At 47.6% G+C, this 16504-nt stretch overlaps 1 protein-coding gene across 1 annotated transcript in view; it reads right to left on the bottom strand.

Moving 5' to 3' along the window:
* ATN1 (atrophin 1) overlaps nucleotides 1-10065 on the bottom strand; it is a 63233-nt gene extending 53168 nt beyond the window's left edge. The window contains exon 1 of the mRNA XM_055002417.1: nucleotides 10022-10065. The gene's annotated coding sequence lies outside the window, so the exon portion shown is untranslated. The remainder of the gene's footprint in view (nucleotides 1-10021) is intronic.
* Between the last annotated feature and the right edge of the window lie 6439 nt (nucleotides 10066-16504).

Here is a 16504-nt window from a genome sequence, read left to right as displayed (position 1 = left end):
AACTATGTAAATAGGGGGCATGTGATTTCTTTCCCCTTAGTGGTGGAAAATGTCATCCAGTCATTGTTGCCTCTGCAACACTGGTCTTTTTTGGAGGTCTCCCATCCAATTTCTAACCAAGACCAACCCTACTGAGGTACTGAGATCTGATGAGATCTGACTTGCCTGGACTGTGATATCACAGTCAGGGGCTGTGATAAAGTCAGAATCATCATTATTCCCCCAGAACCGCTAGGGAATTGAGACTTTTACCCAAGGTCAGCCACCGAGTTCTAGTAATTACGGGACTCGAACCAGCAGGGTAATGATTCATGGCCCAGCACTTAACCACAACATTACAGCAACTCATTCCAGGCTTCCTTGCCTGGTGGATGCAAACCCCAGACCTTCTCCCTTTCACTAGTCTCTTGAGACGCCCAGGAGTAGGCTGAGGCCTGGGAATTGGGCAAGTTTAGGCCGCAGGCTTGCACTCTCTGAGGCCTGGAAGGAGGCTAGGCCTGCCTTTGCTGACCTACCACCAGCAGAAAATTTTCCAGGCATTCTTGCCTGATGGGTCCAGGCCCTTGGGCTTTTTCTCTTTCACTGGCCTATTGAGAGGCCTAGAAGAGGCTGAAGCCTGGCAGTTTGGAAAGTCTAGGCCGCAGGCCTGCACTTTTAGAGGCCTGGGAGGTGGCTAGGCCTGCCTTTCCTGACATTCTGCCATCCAGGCCCCTAGGCATTTCTCTTTCACGGGCCTGTTGAGAGGCCCATGCCAGCACTTAACCACAACATTACAGCAACTCATTTCAGGCTTCCTTGCCTGGTTGATGCAAACCCCAGACCTTCTCCCTTTCACTAGTCTCTTGAGACGGCCAGGAGTTGGCTGAGGCCTGGGAGTTTGGAAAGTCTAGGCCGCAGGCTTACGCTCTTTGAGGCCTGTGAGGTGGCTAGGCCTGCCTTTGCTGACATTCTGACAACGGACATTTTCCCGCCAAAAGGAGAAATGAAAGTGAAAACGTACATCCCAAGTCCCAGCTGAAAGGAGGGCTCCCTTTTATTTAGGGCGAGCTGGCTCTGAGGCTTCTGTCACTCTTTTCTCCTCCCTCCTTCCTTTCGCTGCCCCCGTTACCCACAGGATCAGTCTTACCGCGGTTCAGTCGGGGCTGCCGGGCTTGGAGCAGGTCCTCTGCTGCTGCTGGAGGCTGCTCCTTCCAAGCTGAGGGAGTTCCCGATAATATCGGTCTCTACAACAGGCTACTGCAGACTCAAACACTGCACCCTCTGGCCGTCTGAGCGGGGAGGGTTCCTTCCAACCCGAAGGTGGGGAACCTCGGTGGAGTTTTGCGGTTGTGGCTGTGGAACCTAGGAGCAACCTAGGTCCGTCGGCTCTAATGCTCGACGTCACTCCGAGCGAAACGTGGGTGGGGTAGGCAGTATGGCCTTTCCTTTACCCTGCAAGCTCCCCACTGCTGGTGGCCTTGGCCTCCCTGAGTACTGGGATTACAGGCGCACGCTGCCATGCCCAGCTCATCTCTGGCAGTTTCTTCTTCACTGGGATCGCTGCGCTCTGCAGAGCGTTGCTGAAGACGTCCTGCTCGGATGGCAGGGCCAGAAAGACTGGTGATTCCAGGGACAAGCCCCTCCCCTCCAGGATCAAAATCAGCTGACTGACCCTGCCTTCAGAGAGGAGGAGTTACATCCCAAAAGTAAGGACTGCTCCACTCCTAGGACCACCAGAGAATGACCAACTTTCACCCCGATCTCTTGCCCTCTGGAAACAGCTTTCCAGGCTGCTTTTCAAAACCTTGAACAGAGAAAAAGAGACGTTCCTTTCTAGAATCGCATCTTGCTGGGAACACAAACCACCTGTCTTCTCTGCAGGTCTTTTAAGGAGCAAAGTGCTCCCCTCCCCTCCCCTGCTCCATGGAAGCAGCAGAGCGGTACAAAGGAAGGATGCACAGGTCCTGGCCTCTCTCTCTTCCTGGCTCTCTACACTCCCCCTTGAGTCTGAGGCTAAGGGATAGCGTAAAGTCCTTCACTTCCAACAGTTCTAAGAGCACCCTTTTACAGTCTCAGTTTCCCTGCTGTGAGAAAAAAATACTAGAGAACTAAGGACGCAGCTGTTCCAGGGTCAATACTCTGGCCCTGTCCAGCGCCTTTGATTCTCTGTGGGGATTCCATTTGGATTGGGGCTGCAGTGCATTGGAAGTGGGTCCATAAGCCTTCCCTGGCACCACTGTCCGAATCTGAAATAGCCCAGGGAGCAGCTGTTTGCCCTCCTCCCTGGGGATGGCTACATGTAGCCCGTGTGGCCACAGGTAGCTCACCAGTACTTACAAGTTTTCTCAGTGAGAAATATTAATAGCAACTCCCCAGTACTGTCTACTCTGACTGGCAGTGGCTCTGCAGGATCTCAGGCTGGAGTCTTTCACATCACCGACTGTCTGATCCTTTTAAAACGGAGGTGCCTGGGATTGAACCTGGAGCCTTCTCCATTCCAAGCAGATGCCCTCCGCTGAGCAGTGGTCTGGAAAACAACAGGCCGGGAGAAGACTGCATGCAGCACAGTCCTCCTCTTACTCGGGTCTCACACACCTGAGAATCTAAGTTTCAACCGGGAACTCCCTGTACATATCAACTTGATGGGATCCAGGGCCCACCCAGGAGCATAGTCAGACCCTTATCCCCCACTCCAGCACGTTTTTATGGCCTGCATCCTTAGCTGCCCTAAATTACCCATAAATGAGCCTGCATTGTTTTGGCTGAGCCACTGAGCAAGAGAGCATGGTTTCTAAGGCTATTACACCAGAGCAGACCTTCCTGTATGCAGTGATATTATTTTGACCATGCCTGTCTTGGAACGTTTACATACTTATGAGTTGGGATGTTCCAAACTGTCTGATCATGTCTCATGTTTTCAATAAATAATGGGATCTGCAAGTATTTATTTTGATACTTATACCTCTGCTTTTCTTCCCAATGGGGACCCAAAGCAGCTTAAATGACATAAATAAAAATAAATGTCATTCTGTCCTCCCAAGAACACCCTTGAGAGGCAGGTTAGGCTGAGCATGGCTGGACCAAGGTCATCTAGCGAGCATCCATGGCAGAGCAGGGATTCAAAGTGCAGTCTCCCAGATCCTGGTCTGACACTCTAACCACTACACCACGCTCTCCAAAATATATAGCTAAGCAGGGCTTTTTTTCTGTTGGAACGTGGTGGAACGGAGTACCAGCACCTCTTGAAAATGGTCACATGGCCATTGGTGCAGAGGAAAAATCTAAACTCCCCTCTGTCTAGATATCAGGGAGCAGGGCCACCGGCCATGTGACCATTTTTGCCAAGGGTAATTTAAACTTTAAAAAACTCCCCCCTTGTTCCAGCTGACCCAAAGTGACGTCATTGCGCAGTCCCGGAAGCGTGCGCGCACTTTGCGCATGTGCACATGATACCAGGGGCACCACCTCCCTGTGCTGGCAACCCACCACCTCTTTTCCCAGAAAAAAAGCCCTGTAGCCAAGTAATAACAAGGAGGAATGCGCGAAGTCTTTCACAATGCTTTATCTTGTGGATCTGCAGCAGCATTTCCACAGTGTTGCAAGTAAGTAAACAGGGGCACAGCTTCACTATTAGGACGTCAGTCTGATAGACATTATAATTTGTTCTGAATACACTGATTAATCCAAGCACACCCTGAGAGCAGCAGATTTGCTAAGGAATTTCTTTTCTGACAAAAACCAAACAAAATTCTGACTACAATTCAGCAGCAGTTTGTCCTACTCAATCAAGCACCATGGAAATAAACGGGAGTGCTCCTGCACAGGTCCCGTGCATTTCAATGGGGCTTGTGCAGCAGATCATCCTACCAGATTCTACCTTCTAAGTAACTCAGCAATGTGAGCACACACCTGAACACAGCATCAGTGGCATGGCCACATTTACAACCCGTACAACCGGGCTGCTCCATCCTGCTTCACTTAACTGAGTCCAACATAAGAAGCCAGCATTAGCAAATCTCAAACATACAGTGTGAAGAGGAACCTTTAAATGGACAGATGGTCTAGGAAAGCCATTATTTTCTCAGCTCACAGGACGGCCCTTCAAAATCACTCTGCCAATGAGAAGGGGCTCAGTTCACTTTGTTATTGCCTCATCACTGACATGGGCACGTCCTGGCACACTTCCAAGTGGGCATGTCCAAGTAACAAGCCTTACAAAGACACATGTGCCAGCACCCGCTGTACAGCCTACCTCCACTGTGCTGAACTCCATTGTCTCTATGGAGTAACCCTTGCAAAGCCCACAAGACCTTTTAAAAACCCTGATCTTTTATATGTTTGGGTCTGTGCTTGTGTCTGCAACTGCAAATAGAGGTTGCATTGTTGGTATACTGCTCATGTTAGGCAGGTATAGCTATTGGCATGTCCCTTTTTCAGCAATTTGATAGCGGCATGGCAGTCTTTAAGGACGGGATTAAGAAAAAAGATGTCAGCAGTGAGGAATCTGTATCTAATACTAAACAGACAGCAGATGATGAACATCCCACAAAGAAGGCAGAGGTCTCTCAGGTAGGTAGAAAAAACATGACTTCATCAATTACCCACCCCCACCCCCAACAACCAGTTTGATGAGGACTAAATATACCCCAGCGGGAAGGAATGTTGAGATCTTATGAGAGTCAAAGGGAGTGGGAAGAGTGGAGGAGCAACTAGCTCCTGAGAGAACAACATCTTGGAAGGGGAGATTTTGAGGGAAGGGGGTAGGATTTTTCCAACTGATCTTCCCCTCCCCATGATTCTTGGCAGGTCCTCAACCCGTCATTATGTATAATGGTAGAACAGTGAATGGCCCCTGTTGTGATAATGAAAGCAGCAAAACTGGTACAGCTACAGACAAAACAGGGACTTCTACGTGCTTAGGGGACTTACCAAGTCTGCAGAAAAAATATGTACATTAACGCATTAATGAAAAGGAGGAAAAAACCAAATCCTGATGAGAACTGAACATGTTTCCAGAGTGCAGAATGTTGACAGCAGGTGAGAGCTGCTTAAAGGGAAAAAGAAGAAGGGGAAATTAATCAACTAAAGCCCATGGGAACCTAAAGAATTCTGGAGAGTGCGTGGGAGATTCGGGTGATTTCCACATTGTCCCCTCTGCAAATTCCCTGCAGGTCTACAAGTTATATTTATATAATTATAAATATGGAGTGCACAGACAGCCATAATTGTTTTTCCCTCTCTCTTAATAATGGCATTTAGGATTACCCAATTAAAAGGATTGATGGTAGATTCAGGATAGATAAAATGAAGTATTTCTCCACACAGTCTTTAGTGAATTTATGAAGACTCCCCGCCACAGCATATGGTGATGGCTTTAAGTTAGATGGTTTCAACATGGATCAGACAATTCATGAAAGATAGCCCTGTCTAGGGCTTTTTTTCAGCAGGAACGCGGTGGAATGGAGTTCCGGCACCTCTTGAAAATGGTCACATGGCTGGTGGCCCCGCCCCCTGATCTCCAGACAGAGGGGAGTTGAGATTGCCCTCCGCGCTGCTGAGCTGAGGGGAGGGCAATCTAAACTCCCCTCTGTCTGGAGATCAGGGGGCGGGGCCACCGGCCATGTGACCATTTTCACCAAGGGCGATTTAAACTTTTAAAAACTCCCCCCTTGTTCCAGCTGACCCAAAGTGACATCACTTACTAGTGGATGTCACTTACTAGTCCTGGGAGCGTGTGGTACCAGGGGCACCACCTCCCGCCAGGAGTTGCCCCCTGTGCCGGCAACCCACTGAGTTCCACCACCTTTTTCCCCAGAAAAAAAGCCCTGGCCCTGTTGATGGCTATTAGTGATGACTCCTCAGTGTCGTCCAAGATAAGAAGCAGTATGCCCTTGGCAGGCTATACCAGCACCTCCCTGTTCTGATGGTTAGCTTCCAGAAGCATCTGCTCTGCTGCTATTAAAAACAACAAGTGAGGGACCCATCAGACTCACAGGGGGAGGGCTCCCCCCTTGCAAGTCAGCTCTCCCATCAGCACTGTGGCCATCTCTGTGTAGTTTACACAGCGGCGGCAGCCCCTGATCCTCCCTGCCTGCAGCACCACTTCCTCTACCTGAATGGCTTGCATGGAGGCACAAGAGTCCCTGCTTTTCCCACCCACTGGGCACAGGGATAGGGGCAGCCCTGCTCCCTCCCCCAGCAATGCTGCTGCCATGGACTAGTCTTATCCTCAAAATGGCAGCTGGGATCTCACTACAGACTCGAGCATCATGAGATTTCAGGTTCTCTGCACATAATTTTTTTTTATTTTTTGGATTTTTGTGCCAGCCTGGAGGCTTACTGCCCACTCTGTACCTGACCCCCGTGTGCAGTTTAATGATTGGCATGCCACGGTCCCAGTTCAGAATTAGATACTGGATACGGAACTCAATAGACTTCAACCTTTCCTGACGTAGCATGGGACCCATTTATCTGCAAGTAGAGTACAGGAAGTTATGTGACATCAGAACCATGTGAAAGGAAGAGGGGAACAAGCATTATAACTTAGCTAAGGCCAGGATAATGAACAGTGGGCCAAAAAAGCTGATGGGAAGCACAAGCCAAACAGCTTGTGTGTCATATATGCCTGTCTGCATATCTGCCATGAATGAATTCTATGTTATGTAGTGGTCCTCTGAGGCCATGAGAAGTTCCTTATTGATGTTAAGCCAGTAGGTTATCTTGCAAGTATTTACTTTCTCTTTCCCTGCCCCCTCAAGCAAGTGTCCTTGATTGCCAGCGGCTCGAAATGTATCCTTCTTGGGAACTGAGATGATTTTGCTCTTTGCTCTGTCTAGCCTAAACCTAGCTTCTCCTCTTCACACACCCCCAACTCCTTCGCGCCCAAACTTTAACGGTCCCTGTCCTGAGGGCGGGAATCTTCCTTACAACTAAAACCCAACCCCATTCACATCACTTCTGCCAATCCAGTTGTCTGAGCACCTTGAACTTGATGGATCTCTAATAAAGTTACTTCAACCCAATACACCTGCGTGTTTGCTGTGGAGAGCTTGGGGATCTACCTGCCAAGGACTGACATTGTGTGCCAGTCTTGTCATTGCAAGGGAGTGCATTATTTTCTGAGCTTCCATGTGCAAGTTGTCCCACGCTGGACTTCTTGATGTCAAGAGAGAACAAGTTCAGAAAGATGGAAGAATGGTCCACTATAGAAGGTTGATGGTGCCTATATGAATGAGAGCCAGTTTGGTGTAGCGGTTAAGAGCGGCGGGACTCGTCTGGAGAACCGTGTTTGCTTCCCCACTCCTCCGCTTGAAGCCAGCTGGGTGACCTTGGGTCAGTCACAGCTTCTAGCTCTCTCAGCCCCACCCACCTCACAGGGTGTTTTGTTGTGGGGGTAATATTAACACAGTTTGTATACTGCTTTGAGTTGGCATTAAGTTGTCTTGACGGGTGGCGTATAAATCGAATGTTGTTATTATTATTGGATCTTGAAAACCCATGTATCGGAACCTGGTAACATCAGTTTTGACAATCAACAATGAACACTGATAAATATTACCCCTGCCCCTGTTCACACTAAAAATATAAAACATAAAGCATCCACTAGTAAGTATACATGCATTTGATGCTGCAGGCTCTTGCCTATGAATCCATGACCACAATATGTGTGCAATCCTATGTATGATTACTTGAAAGTAAGCCTCTCATATATGTACAGGATTTGGCTCCCCAATGGTAGACTAGAAACAGAATGGAGATTTTAAGAGACCTGAAAGAGGCTTGAAAGACATATCGATGACTGTGTTATACACAAATATATCTCTTGTCTCGTCTGTGGTCAAACAGGTTTTGCAAACAATTCAAGAGATTCATCAAGAGCTGCCATCCCTCTTTCAAACTGCCCTCAACTAAACTAATAATTTGAAGTGTGTTTCCAGCCTTAACTCTGAACGGTGTCCCAGACTGACCAGCGCAGGTGTCCCCAATGTGATGCCGATGGGCACCACGGTGCCCTCTGACACCTCTCCTGGTGCCCGCCAAGTGTTTTTAAACAGCAGCCATGGCCAGGTGGAGCTTTTGCCTGGCAAGGCTTCTGATCGGCCATTGGAGGTCTGACTGTGCAGATCCTGTTGCTTTGGCAGCAGCTGCCATCAGCACAAGGATCTTCACTGTGTGACTGAAGGTAAGCTGTGTGTATGCAGGAAAATATTTTAAAACAATCTGTTCATTTAAAAGGCATGTTATTAAACAGAGATTCTGCTTGAACATTGAACAGCTTCTGTTAAGAGTTATGTATAACCTAACTGCCTAACATTTTGTGATTGACTTTGCCTCCTGCGGCATCCGTTTTGTGGTTGCACCATCCACATGGTGTCAAAACTCCAAAGGTGCCCACAACCTCAACAACATGGGGACCACTGGGCTAGCAACAGACACGAGTCTTTCCAGAGCACTGGAGGTATTTTGAAAGGACTGCCACTCATATAGAAGGCCCATAGCTCAGTTGTAGAGTATCTGTTTGGCACGTGGAAGGCCCGTGGCATCTCCAATGAAAGGATCTGACCAGGGGTCATTTCGTAGAAAAAGAGCTGGAGGACATTAGCATAACTCATTAGCATATGCCACACACCCTGACATCACCTATCCTGGCTGTTTTGGACCCAATCCTGGCCATTCAAGGCCGAAATTGGGCCCCAAATGGTCAGGATCAGGACACTGCTGAGTAGGAGAGTGATCCACCACCCGTCAGGAGCCTGATCCAGGCCATTTTGGCCCTAATCCAGGCTGAAACAGGCCCCAAATGGCCGAGAGTCAGGTGGGTGGGGCCACCTACATGTGACCTCTTTGGGGAACTACCGGAACTGCGTTCCTGCGCGTTCCCCCTCGAAATGAGCCCTGGATCTGACAGCAGGGGCTGAGAAGGACCTTTCTCTGCCCAGGATATTTCTTCTGCCAGCAGGGGTCCGTAATGTGGATCATGGGTCGTGCTCTCTACCTGCTGACGGACTACTAAAGCTCTGAACCAGGGCTGGTAGCCTGTAGGCTGGGATGGGACTAGGGCTGCCAGTCTCCAGGTGGTGCCTGGCGATCTCCTGGAATTGCAACCGATTGCCAGGCAACAGAGATCAGTTCCCCTGGAGAAAATAGCTGCCTTGGAAGGTGGGATCTATGGCATTATACCCAGAGGGGGTCCTGCCCCAAATCCCACCCTCCCCCACAATCTCCAGGAATTTCCCTACCTGGAGCTGGCAATCCTAGGAGTGGCACTGATGGCAGCCGTTTGGTGGTGGCGCCCATCCCCCTTTCTCCAAATCCCCAAAGTGCCTGCAAGGCTTAACAAGACCCTGTGCAGCTGGACGGCCCAACGGTCGGTCGGACTTGGAGGCAGCTTCACCGGTTCAGACCTGCCCTGAGAACCTAAGGAGAGCCCTGCTGGGTCAGAGCAGCGGCCTGTGCAGTCCAGCCTCCTGTGTCCTGGCGGCTGACCAGTTGCTCGGAGGGCCAACGGGCACGGAGGCCGAGGCCCTCCTCTGCTTCTGCCTCCTCACCCTGGGATTCAGAGGCTGACTGCCTCGAAGTACGGAGGCTCCCTTAGTCACCAAGGCTAGCGGTCGTCGATGGGCCTCCCCTCCATGAATCTGTCTAAGCCCCGTTTAAAGACATCTATGCTCGTGGCCACTGCTACGTCCACTGGCAGAGAATCCCACCATTTATTGACTCCTTGAGTAAAGAAGTATTTGCTTTTGTCTGTCTTCATCTGTTGGGTCGCCCCCTCTAATCAAACAGGTTTTGCAGGCTCGGCATTGTTAAAACTTGTATTGCGTAAAACCTGTTTGGGGCAGCGAAAGAAAGAGAGAGAGAGATGAGCAGACCTCCCGGGAAGGGAAACGATTCTCCACCCACTCTGCTCTCAGCTCGTGCTGTCTGCTAGAATCTCTGCTGAAAAGACAATTGCATGCAGAAGGGTTCTCAAAAATAGTAAGACAACAGCAACGAGAAAACGTTTCTCAAAAACATGCAAGCCTTGGCCACCGAAGCTCACCCACAGCTCCGTCCTTCGTCACTGCTGCTGCCTCTCAGCCTTCCAGCCATCCGCTGACGCGCTTCAGGTTCGGCCCTCAGCTCGGGCCCAGCAGTGCTAGGAATCCAGTCTAGGACAACATCCCCCCTTCGCCCCCTCAGGTTTGCAAATTGCAAAGCAAACCCTTTATTAACTCTTTCACCTTTTTTCTTTATTATGTCAAGTTTGAGCCTAGTCCTTACACGCTTCTGCCCTCTAGTGGGAGGCCCACATCCAAACACCGAGAACAACCTCTGTTGCCTTTACCTGTTGAAGGGATCACATTTTGAAGGGAAAGTGAGACACAAAATAAAATGGAGTTCTAGGCAGCGCTATCTGAACTACACTTCCCAGAATGCTCCTTGGCTGTTGTTTTTTAATCCCGGCAAACAATAACATGCCCACTGGGCAACATTATTCGCTCACCCACTGGACTCTGCGTGAAGCCGTGTGTCTCTGGGAAAGCAGAATTTGGAGCACACAGACAGACATATTGCAGTTCTAATACTGACAATGTCACTCATTGGATCATACCAACAGTGGGATCTACACTGATACTTTGATATTTAAGATCCGGAGGAGTTATCCGTGCTCGTCTGTAGTAGCAAAATAGTAAAGAGTCCAGAAGCACCTTTAAGACTAACCCACTTTATTGTAGCATAAGCTTTCCAGAACCACAGCTCTCTTGGTCAGATGCATCTGACCAGGACAGCTGTGGTTCTGGAAAGCTTATGTTCCAATAAAGTGGGTTAGTCTTAAAGGTGCTTCTGGACTCTTTACTATTTTGATATTCTAAAATCCAGTGTTTAAATTGCACGGAAACCAGTATATTCCTCCTGAAAATGGCACAGATGAAAACTGGGACTCTCTTCAGGATTTAGAACACCCCTATTCTCACCACCAAGATAAGTGGTAAAGTGGGGCTGGCAACATCCAGGTGGTGACTGGAAATCTCCCAGAATTACAACTGATCTCCAGGTGACAGAGATTGGTTCCCCTGAAGAAAATGGCAGCTTTGGAAGGCAAGCTGTATGGCATTATACCCAGCTGAGATCTCTCCCTTCCCCAACCCCCTGCCTTCACCCCCGCCAAATATCCAGGAATCTCCCAACCTGGAGCTGGCAACCCGAGCAACACCACACCCATGTGCTCTCAGTCTCCATTATTACATTTTTCAGAAGTTCTTCTCTGCTTACTGTTGGAACACATTCAGCCACATTAATTATTTGGATGAAGTTAACAGAAGGGATACGATACACCCGCATCCCATATTTAGACTACCAAGAAAAAGCCAACAGTGACAACCTCCATTTTCACTGAAACTGTCCTCACAACCTCATTGAGGCTGTTGAGGATCTTCGTTCGTATGTGTATGTGAGGAAGAAAGTTTTGACTCACCAAAGCTTATACTCTGAATTTTTGGTTAGCTTTTTTAAGTGCTACTGGAATCAAACCTTTCTCTTTGACAGACCATTGTGGCTACCCACCTGAAACTAACCTGTTTGGTGGTGTGATTTTAACATTGTAAAGGTTCCTTTGTTAAAAGTTAAAAGGTGTACTATAAAAAGTCCATAATTATCCTATTATATTTTAATGTACTTAGAAGCAGCATTTCCCTAGTGGCTGTATGTGAAATCGAATGCCGTGCACTGCATGGTCCTTTAATGTCCACATGCTTGCATTTACACGCACACTAGACTCAAGATGCTGCCTCCCACCCACCCCCCCTTGGGGAAGCTGCTTCTGCACTGAAATTTCTGGTGCTGGATCAGTATAAATATCCTGAGAAAGAAGGGAGATCTAAGTGGCAAAATTGCAGACAGTGCCTGGAAGTACATTTGTTCGAGAGGTTAAAACACTGTCTGCCTACATTAAATATATCCTTCGTAATTGTTCACATAGTACTTGGCACTGAAAGAGTGGAAGAATAGGCCATGGGGACTTTATACTCTATTGCCTTTGTATTTTTGTACTTTATACGGTTCGTCATGAGTTTGTTGCTAGCATATTGACTGTGACTAGCATAGACTAAAAATGGAAAAAGAAAGCCACCCTCTTTTAGTTTGCTTGGCTAAAAAAATATGCACAGAATTTGATTCAGGTCTGTTAAGAGAGGCTTACTCTCAGGAAAGGGTTTTTAGGATTGTAGCCTCTGCCCCTAAGCCTGCTTGTTGGTGGGGACGCTGCCCAGGATCGAGAAATCACACTCAGGAGTGTCACTCTACCAGACTCTTGGCTCCAGCCAAACACCTTACGCAAAGCACCCCATCTGCTCTTTCTGACCAATCCGGAGTATAAATATGTTCAGACCCGGTTTTGTTTTTTCCTGAGCAAGATTACACCTCAGGGTGGATCCTGGAGTTTCCCCAAAAGCACAACTCATGTTCAGAACACAGTTCCCCTGGAGGAAATGGCAGCATAGGGGAAACTGGAGTGCCATTGCGTCCCTGTTGAGCTCCCTCTACTCCCCAAACAACACCCTAAAGTACCACCTCCAGATCTCCAAGGATTTCACAAGCCATGGCAACTCTATATCTGAGCAAGAGGCTGCCTAGCTTTGAATTCAGAGTGCCTCCCCCCCCCACCCCCACTGTCTACTCCTTGGATACACTTCCTGACCTCAGCTGTCTTTGGGGCTGCTCTAGTTCTCCTCTGTGCTGGTTGTTGCTGGGGGACTGATTCCTTAGTGGCAACCCGTGTTCCTGTTCTCTAGTCCTTGTCATTATAGCTGGTTTGCTTCCCCAGTTCCAGACCTTGGCTTCCAAGTGGACTCTGCCCTCCCCCACATCTGCCCCAGAACTCCTCTGCAACTCTGGTAGGCCATTTCAGCTTAGAATTCTAGCTGGTTCTGGATTTCAAGTCCAGCTAGAATAGGACATGACCAAGTCAATCCAGTCTTACTAACGTTGGGCTCTACAAACCGCCTACAGCCAATCCAACTGATCTCCATGCTGGGTATGACAGATCGGATCAAGTGGATTTGCCAGGCGGGCTCTTCAACATTCCATAATGCTCTAATGTGACATTTTTGGAAAGTGGTACCATTCGCCAGAGAAGCTGCAGGCCTTCCATCTCCTGTATTCAAGGTTACTCTTCTTTTCATGGGCTCTTTGAGTTACAAAATATTGAGGGTTTGCATTTTTTAAAAAAAAATCAGTGTTAAAACTACGGGACATTAAATCGTCTTTGATGGCAATTTCCATTTTGTTTCAGTGGGAAACACATTCCCTCCCTACTGAGATGAAATTCCCTGAGATTGTACCCTTTACCCAAGGGAGTCTTCCTCTTAAATTTCAGATAGATAAAAGAAAGCTCTCCATTCTAGAGGCAATGAAATCCACAATGTATTTCTGGTTTTAACTCTCCTCCCCCGCAATTGGAATTAAATCTGCAATGATTATAGCCCTCACCCATGGGATCTTCCCCAAACAAGACATGAGAAAACTTCATTATTTTATAGGCCATTAATATTCTCCCTTGTGTTGGCACATGGTGGGTTTTTTTTAAAATTCTACTCTTTCCCATTGCAGGGGTTCTATTTATGGTTCACATTTGACCCCAACCTTCCTCCAATCTCAGAGCAACATGCATTCACCCCCCCTCTATTTTAGCCTCACAACATCCTTGCAAGATAGATTGGGCTAAGAGGGACTGATCCAAGGCCACCCAGCAAACTTCAGGGCTCAGCAGGGCTTTGATCCTGTATCTCTTACTTCAGTACTCTGCTATACCATTCTAGCTTTCCTAATGTGGGCAACCAGAAACAGCGGCAAGAGGAGATACGTAAGTTCTATGGACATACATGAATTCCACGGTGTTATCATTCATTTTTGCCTTTTTCTTCCAGCCTCTGCCTAACTTACACTTACTCCGTTATGTTATGAGGAGCAGGCATACTTGCTTGGAGAAAATGTTTCACAGTAAGGTGAGGGCTTTGTCGCTCTTTGCTCACATACTATGTTTTTATGTAAACTAATTTACTTGTGAATGAGCAGATTCAGGAATAACCAGGTCCCCCAGAAGTACTTTCAGATGAGGAAGATCCAGTCATTTTCTCTCCTTGCCCTGCTGCTCGTGTGTGCGCATGTTTCCTTCGTCTTTGACTGTTAAGATGGAGAAAGCACCATTAAGAATGGTGCCATTTGGTGGGAACAAGGGCTAAGTATTCTGGCTGGATAACTTGCCTGTCAGACATGAATCCATTAAACCATTCTTCTCTGGAAATAAAAACTTAAAAGAATGCATAGTGAAATGGAAGCTGAGAGCAGAATGCATCTGCAGGTATGCCAGCTCCATCAGAACAATAGTCAGAACTGACCTAGTTAATCTCAGTCTCCAAAAAGCCATAGAAAATTTCATTCAGATAAGTTACCCTTCTGAAGTTAATGGCATGTTCTAGGCTCAGGTTTTCAGTTATGATCTGAATGCATTTTCTTAGCAGTAACCTTTTTGCAATGTTTTCAAAAGCTGTTTTGTTTTTTTAACCTAAGCAATGAAATATTATTTGGTTGGCAGAAAAGTTGAGAGCAGCTGCCTGGGATCCCAGGTTTGAACTAAACACCTTAGGTTCTAAAGCTGGGGCCCAAGGTCATTGTCTCCCATGGGTAATATTGTACTTGCACCCCTCTTCAGAGAATAGAACATCAGCCTCTCTGATTGGCAGGCAATATGAAGCCTCTGGATTGGATCAAAGCAAATACCATTGTCATAATGAAAAAGAGTCCAGTAGCACCTTTAAGACTAACCAATTTTATTGTAGCATAAGCTTTCGAGAACCACGTTCTCTTCGTCAGGTGCATGCATAAGCTTTCGAGAACCACGTTCTCTTTGTCAGATGCATGCATCTGACGAAGAGAACGTGGTTCTCGAAAGCTTATGCTACAATAAAATTGGTTAGTCTTAAAGGTGCTACTGGACTCTTTTTGATTTTGCTACTACAGACTAACACGGCTAACTCTTCTGGATCTATTGTCATAATGGTATTTGAAATACTAGAAATACAAGGTTGGCCTCCTGCTATTGTCTGGTCAACAGAGTGGCATTTGCCTTCAGGCTCAAGCTGCTGGACTCCAGGGCAATTAAACAGGATTTTCCTTCCAGGTCTGGGTTTGGGGGTGGCCACGCATGATGTGAGCTTGGCCCTGGTAAGCGGAACGGATTATTCCAGCATCATCCTGACCTGGGAAGAGAAAAGGAGTCCAGGCAGGCAATAGCTGAAAGCATTCACAACTGGATACATTTCAAAAATAGTAGAGTCCAGTAGCACCTTTAAGACTAACCCACTTTATTGTAGCATAAGCTTTCGAGAACCACAGCTCTCTTGGTCAGATGCACTGTTAGCTTTATGCTACAATAAAGTTTATGCTACAATAAAGTGGGTTAGTCTTAAAGGTGCTACTGGACTCTTTACTATTTCAAAACTGAAATCTTAACTTGACAGTCCTTCAGTGCAATAGCATCTATTTTTTTTAAAAAAGCGAATTAGTAGAGCATACTACTGAATTTTGGAAACTAAATTCAAGCATGGAGAATTTGCTTGAGAATTCTCCAGGCCAAATTAACTTCTCTTCTACAAATAACATTTCAAGATAAGCCACTTGAGATGGGACTGTGGGTGGTGGACTGTGGGTGGTGGAAGGCCCTCGGCCCAGAAACTGGTCGACTGCTGTGTGAAACCAGCCGCTGGATGAGGGGCTACCGGCCCGATCCGGCAGGGCTCCTCGTAACTGGGTCCTTCCCTCCTGTAGTGATCGCAGCCCACTCTACTCTCTTTGGCAGGACTTCCCTTTAGAAGAAGTCTCCATTTCTGACCGGAAGCTCAGGAGTTCAGTGGCCAAGGTCAGGATCTCTCGAAAAAAGCAGGTAACAGCCGCGCGAGGAGCCAGGCGAGGGGGCAGGCGATTCCCTGCTCTGCTTGAGAGAGGTTGCTGTCATTCTGCCTCCTTTCCATCAGGCCCTACCTGGAGCCTCACTCAGTCATCAGGCGCCATTCTTTGCAAAATAATAATAACTGATATATATATTATTACATTGCATATAATAACATATAACAGTTCATTTGTATACCACTCTTTTAGACAGATTAGTGCCCACTCAAAGAGGCGAACAAAGTCAATGTTATTTCCCCCCCACCCAATACAGCTGGGGAACTGGGGCTGAGAGGAGCGGCTGACCCAAGGCCACTTGGTAAGCTCATGGCAGTAGTGATATCTGAACCGGTGAAGTGCTGTATCACAACCCAACTGCTTAACCTAGTGATCCCACTTAGTGATACCTGGTATCACTAGGTCCCTTCCCTGTTCTTGCAGACTATATCCACTGATCTGCTGGGCATCATTCCTTAGTGCCCAGGAGTCTCACGGCGCGAGGTTCTGGGGATCTTGCAACCCTTCCCTTGTCCCCTCCCTTCCCCAGGGTTCTCCTGTTTCCATCTCTGACAATAAAAAGAAAAAAGAAAGACACGTT

This window comes from Eublepharis macularius, chromosome 18, assembly GCF_028583425.1.
Source record: "Eublepharis macularius isolate TG4126 chromosome 18, MPM_Emac_v1.0, whole genome shotgun sequence".
Classification (NCBI taxonomy): Eukaryota; Metazoa; Chordata; class Lepidosauria; order Squamata; family Eublepharidae; genus Eublepharis; species Eublepharis macularius.
The sequence above is the reverse complement of the archived record's forward strand: the minus strand, read 5'-3'. Positions and strand labels throughout refer to the sequence as shown.